The sequence below is a fragment of the Hipposideros armiger genome, unplaced genomic scaffold (genome assembly GCF_001890085.2).
Source record: "Hipposideros armiger isolate ML-2016 unplaced genomic scaffold, ASM189008v1 scaffold_299, whole genome shotgun sequence".
NCBI lineage: Eukaryota > Metazoa > Chordata > Mammalia > Chiroptera > Hipposideridae > Hipposideros > Hipposideros armiger.
The window spans coordinates 17,635-24,273 of NW_017731649.1; positions in this window are offsets into that span (position 1 = coordinate 17,635).

Consider the following 6,639-nt stretch of genomic DNA (forward strand, 5'->3'; position numbering starts at 1 on the left):
ACTTTGGTGACATATATTATAAACGTGAAAGAAATAGCTATAGACATGATCAGGGACCAGTAAGTCACACACTCACAGGGCAAGCATCGCCCAGGTGTAGGAACCCCACTTTCCACGGTGCCCGCCTGATAACACCCCACACCGCAGATCTCTCACCCCTCTGAACCAGAGAAAAACCGTCCAGGTGGCATTCAGGTCTGTGATTGGTGGCGTCCCATGCACCTGAACACTGGGACCATGTTGGTGATTGGCTGATTTTCCACGTTCAGCTATCGGTGGCTTTTGATGCACAAGGTCACCTTTGGACCATTACCAACCATCTCTCCTCAATTCTGGTTAAACATTTGCTAAGCACCTCCCCCGTCCATGCAGCTGTGGGACGCTGTGCCAGCGTGGGGAGCTCCCATCTCGTGGTGGAGCCCAAAATGCACCCCAATACTCAAGAGAGCAGAGCAGGGTAACCAGGACACCCAAGCTGTGCCAACATCTGAGCTATAAAAATGGGCTCATGGGACGCTGCAGACTCTTTGCAACATCAGCAAGAAACAGGAACAGTCCTTGCATAATTCTGCTCCCTGAAAAAAAGGGATCGTGACTGTCTGAAAGCTGCACAGGATGAAACGTTTGAGGCAAATTAGTGTACAGTCAGTGCAGCCAGTGACAGCTCTTAACCTCACACCTGCAGCTTTCTAATAACCTCATCACGAGCCCGAAACGCTACTTCTGTCCTTAGGTCTAAAATGAATGGAAGACTCATTACAGTTACCCCCACACACACACACACACCCAAAAAAATAATAGTATTCCCATTAGAAAAATAGCGTAAAGCTGCAGTGTTTCTCACCGTCTGTCATAGTTTTACTCAGGATAAGGAAACCCCAGCTACTGCCCGCCCCCTTCTGTGGGAAAAACGGCCCAATCCCACAAACATTGCAACAGAAATACAAACACCAATTTTAAATCTGGGCCTGTGGCCGCTCATTTCATTTCATGAGCCAGATCTTGTGAAGACTAGCTATCCTAGCCTCATCTAAGTGTTTTCAGCCCTCTACAGTGATGAACACAGGCAATACCGTTGAATTTTGGAAAAATATTTACAGCAGTTTTCATTTGTCTCAGGACCTGGATTCTCTGTGTTCTGGGTCCAGAGCTCACACACCCCACAGAGCAGACAGGCACGTTGGCAGCCAGTTGCTTCCCTGCCTGGGACAGGGACAAGCTACTGGTCACATCCCCGGACCGGGAGCCCCTCAGGACTGGGTCCCACAGCAGAGAGACAAGGGCTGTCCTCGGGAGGGGGGCCCCAGCCCAGGTGCTGGGGTGCAGTTATGACAAAATAGTGGTCTGGAGTCAGTGTCTGGTCCTCAGTCAGAGAGGAAAAGGAGGAAATGAATGTGATTAAGAAATACTTTTCATGATCGAGGGGAAATAGGATAACGAAGAAGAAAAGTTCCAAGTCAACTTGCCGGTTCCACTTGGGTGAGCGCAGGGACGGTGACGTCACTGAGATAGAGGCGGAAGGGGTTTCCATGGGGAGATGAACTAGCCCTCCGCGAGTGTGGCACAGCAGCTGGGCAGCGTGGTGGGCACTGGCGTGATGCCCTCGGGCTGTGCGCCCCACGGGGGGATGTGCTATCCCCAGCCAGCAGACAAAGCACTGGATGGGGAGCCGGCCGCCCTCTAAGGCCACACAGAGGCCTCAGGCAACACTGCCGACCAGGGGCTGTGGCCTCCGCGGGCCTCACGGCACCTCTGGTCTCTCGTCTCTCTTCTGCTCAGGGCGTCTTCCCACCATGGCCACACTTCCCTTTCGCTCTGCTTCCAGGGTCCCCTTTCTGGGACGCTCCCAAGGCAAAGGCATGCCGCTCTGCGTGCCCTCAACAGTGCCCTGGGCTGCCCTCCTCCTGGTGGGCGCCAGTCCTGCAGACGCCCTTTCTGCCCCACCCCCGAGAGAGACGCCAGCAGCCCCAGCTCACACAGCACCCCTCCCCAGACCCTCCACTGCACATACTCAAAGCCTCAGACCCAGCTCAGGCCCTGATTCCTTACGAGGCCTCTCAGCAACCACTGCTGCGAGTTTACAGAGAGAATGGGCTGCTCAGGGCTGCGTTTTGAATGATTTAATCATCACTGCGTGCTGAGCCCTCCGGACAGACTTCTACGTCCCCCTGTGTCTCTACGGCTCATCACAGTGCCTTGGAGTCCCCTGATTTCATCCAGGTTACCCAACATGTACCTGCTACTATGTACTATGCTCTCTGCCAAAACAGAAACATTGATGGAGTCACAAGCACCCACTGAGCCACGCACACGTGATGAACGGCGAAGCTTTCGCGTGGGTTCCCTCCGTGAGGTCCCACAACAGCTCTGAAACCAGTGTGGCCATGGCCGTGACCTGTTTCACCCCACAGCCCATCCAGCTCACCATTATGCCTCCTGTGTAAGTCCCGGTTTGCCCTCAAGAAGTGCTCAGGAGAGTATAATAATAAATATATCTTATGTTTAAAAGAACAGCTTATTAAAAAAACAAAAGGGGCAAATTTAAACAGACTGACGGTGCCAGACCTCTCTGCTTGCCTCCATTCCCCGGGGCAGCAAATAAACGCAGTCAAACATGACATTTGTTTACAGTCGCCAGCTAGTCTGGAAATAACAACGTGGAAACCCCAGCCTTGAGCCAGGTGTTTGCAAAAACGATTTAAGAGAAACAACAGCCATCCGTGAAAGGACTTTGAGGTACAAAGTACCCACACAGGGAGTGCTGGGCGCCGGCGTGACCAGAGACACCATGCCAGTCCAGACACAAGGTGAAGTCCCTTCATGTTCTCACGAACAGCCCGAGACAGTGATCACCCGAAGAGAAGCACACTGGCCGGGGGGCCAGCAGGAAACACGGCGCCGGGCCCCACGCCCCGCGAGAGGCCGCAGTGGGCTCGCTTCTTTCCCTCGAGGCTGCACTTGGCCCCACACACACCACACAGAAAGCAGGGCCAAGTTCCTCCCTCCATTACAGGAGAGAAAGAATAAAGGTGCCGCTTTTATCAAACTCCTGAAACGGTCGCTCTGCGACCCGTCTGAAGCAGCACTGTCCCGCCTCCTGTGGCACCTTTGGGAAACCCGTCCTCAGCTTACTGTCGCCTGACGGGGCTCCTGCTGCCTGAGTGCCCCGGGAGAGTGGACCCCGCGGGGTCTGGCACGAGGGCCACACCTGCTTCGCTGCCGTCTCCATTGCCCTGTGAATCTCCGCTCGCCTTTACTTCCTGCCCTTTTGAATCACACATTTCAGCTGTGTCTCTTTTACACACCAAGAGCTAGGCTTTGCTTTGGAGCCAATTTGGAAATCTCTTTCGAAATGGCCAAGTCCAGTCACATGTATTATATGGCTGATGTGTCTGGTGTCGGGTCCGTCATTTATGTCACACTGCAGTTACTGTGTGCATGTCATAGGGACCGTTTCCCTATGTGGCGTGTGCTTCTTGCTTTGTTAAAAATGTTGGTACGGGCCGGCCAAGTGGCATGATGGTTAAGAGCTGGCTTGGGACGCCAGAGGCCCCAGTTCGGATCCCACATATGAGGGCCAGTGACACTGCCCTCTACAGCTAAGATGGTGAACAACAGCTCAACCTGGAGCTGGGCTGCCGTGAGTCGCTGGCGATGGCGTAGGCTGCAGTGGGTTGCCATGGGCTACCATGTGTAGCCTGCAGCCAGCGTGAGCTGCCAAGAGCCGCTGTGAGCGGCCGTCCAGAAGCTGGCGACTGATCTGCCTCACCCGGAAAGAGCGCAATGATGGTGCCAACTTGGGCCAGTGAAGCGACGTCCTCCACAACTAGACTGAAGAACAAAAGGACAGCAACTTGTCTGTTCCCCTTCCCCCAATTCCCCAGCGCTGTTCCCATCCCCCCAATTCCCCAATAAAAATCTTTAAAAAAATAAAAATGTTGGTACGTAGGAAGGTTTGTGTTTTCCCTCGAGGGGCTGCCTTTGATTGACTCTTCACAGTGTGTGTAACTGCTGCCTCTAAAGAGGAAAATTACAACAACAGCGCTAACAGCCACAGCCGTCACCCTTGAAAACACTCGGAGATGAAGGGTGTGCATGTACACGTGTGAGAGGACCCCTGGGTACCAGGAGAAACTGACTTCGGGAGCCGCGGATACACATCCGGCAAAGCTTCCCCGCGGAATCAGTGTCCGTGGACCTTGCCAGGCACCACGTTCTCTCCCCAGGGTTGGGCTCTTAGCAGCCTTCTCTGTGGCCCCGTTTGTGCATCTGTCAGCGTCACCTGAGCGCCAGTTAGCTGTGACTACACTGCACACATTTTGAGAATCCATGAGGTGTGGTTATCTCATTTTAGTCTTTACACATTATCAGAAAGGCAAAGTCACATAGGATAACCTTCGTCTTATTTACAGATCCCTTCGGCCCTGACCAATGAAGCCAACTCGAATGCATGGGTTTTACCTGCATAAGATGCTTCGAAGCTCTCGTTCCGTGATTTTCGTTCCATTTTCTTATGTGGATAATTTGTAGTGGGCTCCTCTTTGGAGCATTTGGACATCACGGCGGTAAGGACTGAGAAACGCAAAGACAGGCAGCCAGACCGGTCCTGCCTGTTGGTAGGTGTTGTGGAACTGCATCCTCCAAAGACACATCCACATCCAAACCCACAGGGCTTGTGAAAGGGACCTTACTTGGAAATGGGGTCTTTGCAGGTGTGATCCAGTGAAAATGAGGTCGTTAGGGTGGGCCCTGATCTAATAAGAGAGAGGCGAGGGAGATTTGTACAGAGACAGACACACACACACGGAAAAGCCATGGGACCAGGAGGCAGAGAGTCAAGAGATGCATCTAGAAGCCAAGGATTGCCAGAAGCGTCCTTCCTGCCAGATGGAGGAGGACCCTCCCTGAGCCCTCAGCGGGGGGCCCTGCCCACACCCAAGTCCCTGACTTCCGGCCTCCAGAACAGTGAGAGAACCCACTCCTGGTGTTTTAAGCCACCCAATTTGTGCCGATTAGTCATGGCAGCCCTAGGGAAACACAAAAAGCCTTAGAGATTCACCCTGCAGGGAAATAAAATTACAATTCCTCTGATGAGGAATTCAGTACTTTTTAAAACTTTATGCTATTGGAATCAATCACACCTACTTGTTAGCTAACGATAATTACAAGACATGAAAAGGGACACTTTGTTCCTAACAGTGTCACCTTTTAGTCATTCAATTTACAGCTGTCCCCGCTCCTCCCCGGTTTAGCTTTCCGCAGCTTCAGTTCCCGCAGTCAACACAGCCTAAAATATTGAATGGAAAATTCCAGAAATAACAATTCCTAAGTTATAAGCTGCTCACCATTCGGAGTGGCGTGATGAAATCTCACACCGTCCCACTGTCCCACCCAGGAAGTGGGTCATCCCTTTGTCCTTTGTCCATTGTCTCCACGCTGTACGTCCAGGACAATGAGATATTTTGAGAAAGAAAGAGAGGTATCACGTTCACATAACTTTTATTACAGTATATTGTCCTATTGTATTATTAGTTACTGTTGTTAATCGCTTATTGTGCCAAATTTATAAACTAAGCTTTATCATGGGTAGGCATGTAAAGGAAAACGCAGTATATGTAAGATGATACTATCCGTGGTTTCAGGGTCTTGGAACGTGTCCCCTGCAGATAAGGGGGGATGACTGTAACAGGGGTTTTTTTGTTTGTTTTTAAGATTTATTTTTTTTTATTGAGGAACTGGGGGGATGGGAACAGTGCTGGGGAATTGGGGAAAGGGGAACAGACAAGTTGCTGTCGTTTTGTTCTTCAGTCTAGTTCTGGAGGAAATTGCTTCACTGGCCCAAGTTGGCAACATCATTGCCCTCTTCCCAGGCGAGGCAGATCAGTCGCCGGCTTCTGGACGGCCGCTCACTGCGGCTGCTAGCTGCTCACTGTGGCTGCTGGCTACACACGGTAGCCCATGGCAACCCACTGTCACAGGGACTGCAGCCCACGCTGTCGCCGGTGACTCACGACAGCCCAGCTCCAGGTTGAGCTGTTGTTCAGCATCCTAGCTGTAGAGGGCAGTGTCACTGGCCCTCATATGTGGGATCCGAACCGGGGCCCTCTGGCGTCCCAAGCGAGTTCTTAACCCTCGCGCCACTCGGCCGGCACAACAGGTTTTTTTTAAAGACAGGATTATTTTGAAAATATGGTTGGTCTAAGGATTAAATAAGTTGATACTTTAAAGTGCACAGCACAATGCCTCACAAATAGTAAGTTCTATTTTAGTGTTTGCTAAATAAAATAAATAGGACATCATCAATCTGATCTGGACAGATGAGTTATATTTTAACCCCCACAGCTAAAAACATTTAAAAAGGGCAGAGACCAGGGAGAAACAGTGCTAAAAATAGTTTTAACAAATCATGGCAAGTCCATGTCAGAGACCACTAGGGGTCCCGTTTTACAAGCCACATCCCACTGCGGCAGGTGAGGACAGGTATGCGGCAGATGAGGACAGGTATGCGGCAGGTGAGGACAGGTATGCGGCAGGTGAGGACAGGTATGAGGCAGGTGAGGACAGGTATGAGGCAGGTGAGGACAGGTATGAGGCAGGAGGACAGGCATGCGGCAGGTGAGGACAGGTATGAGGCAGGAG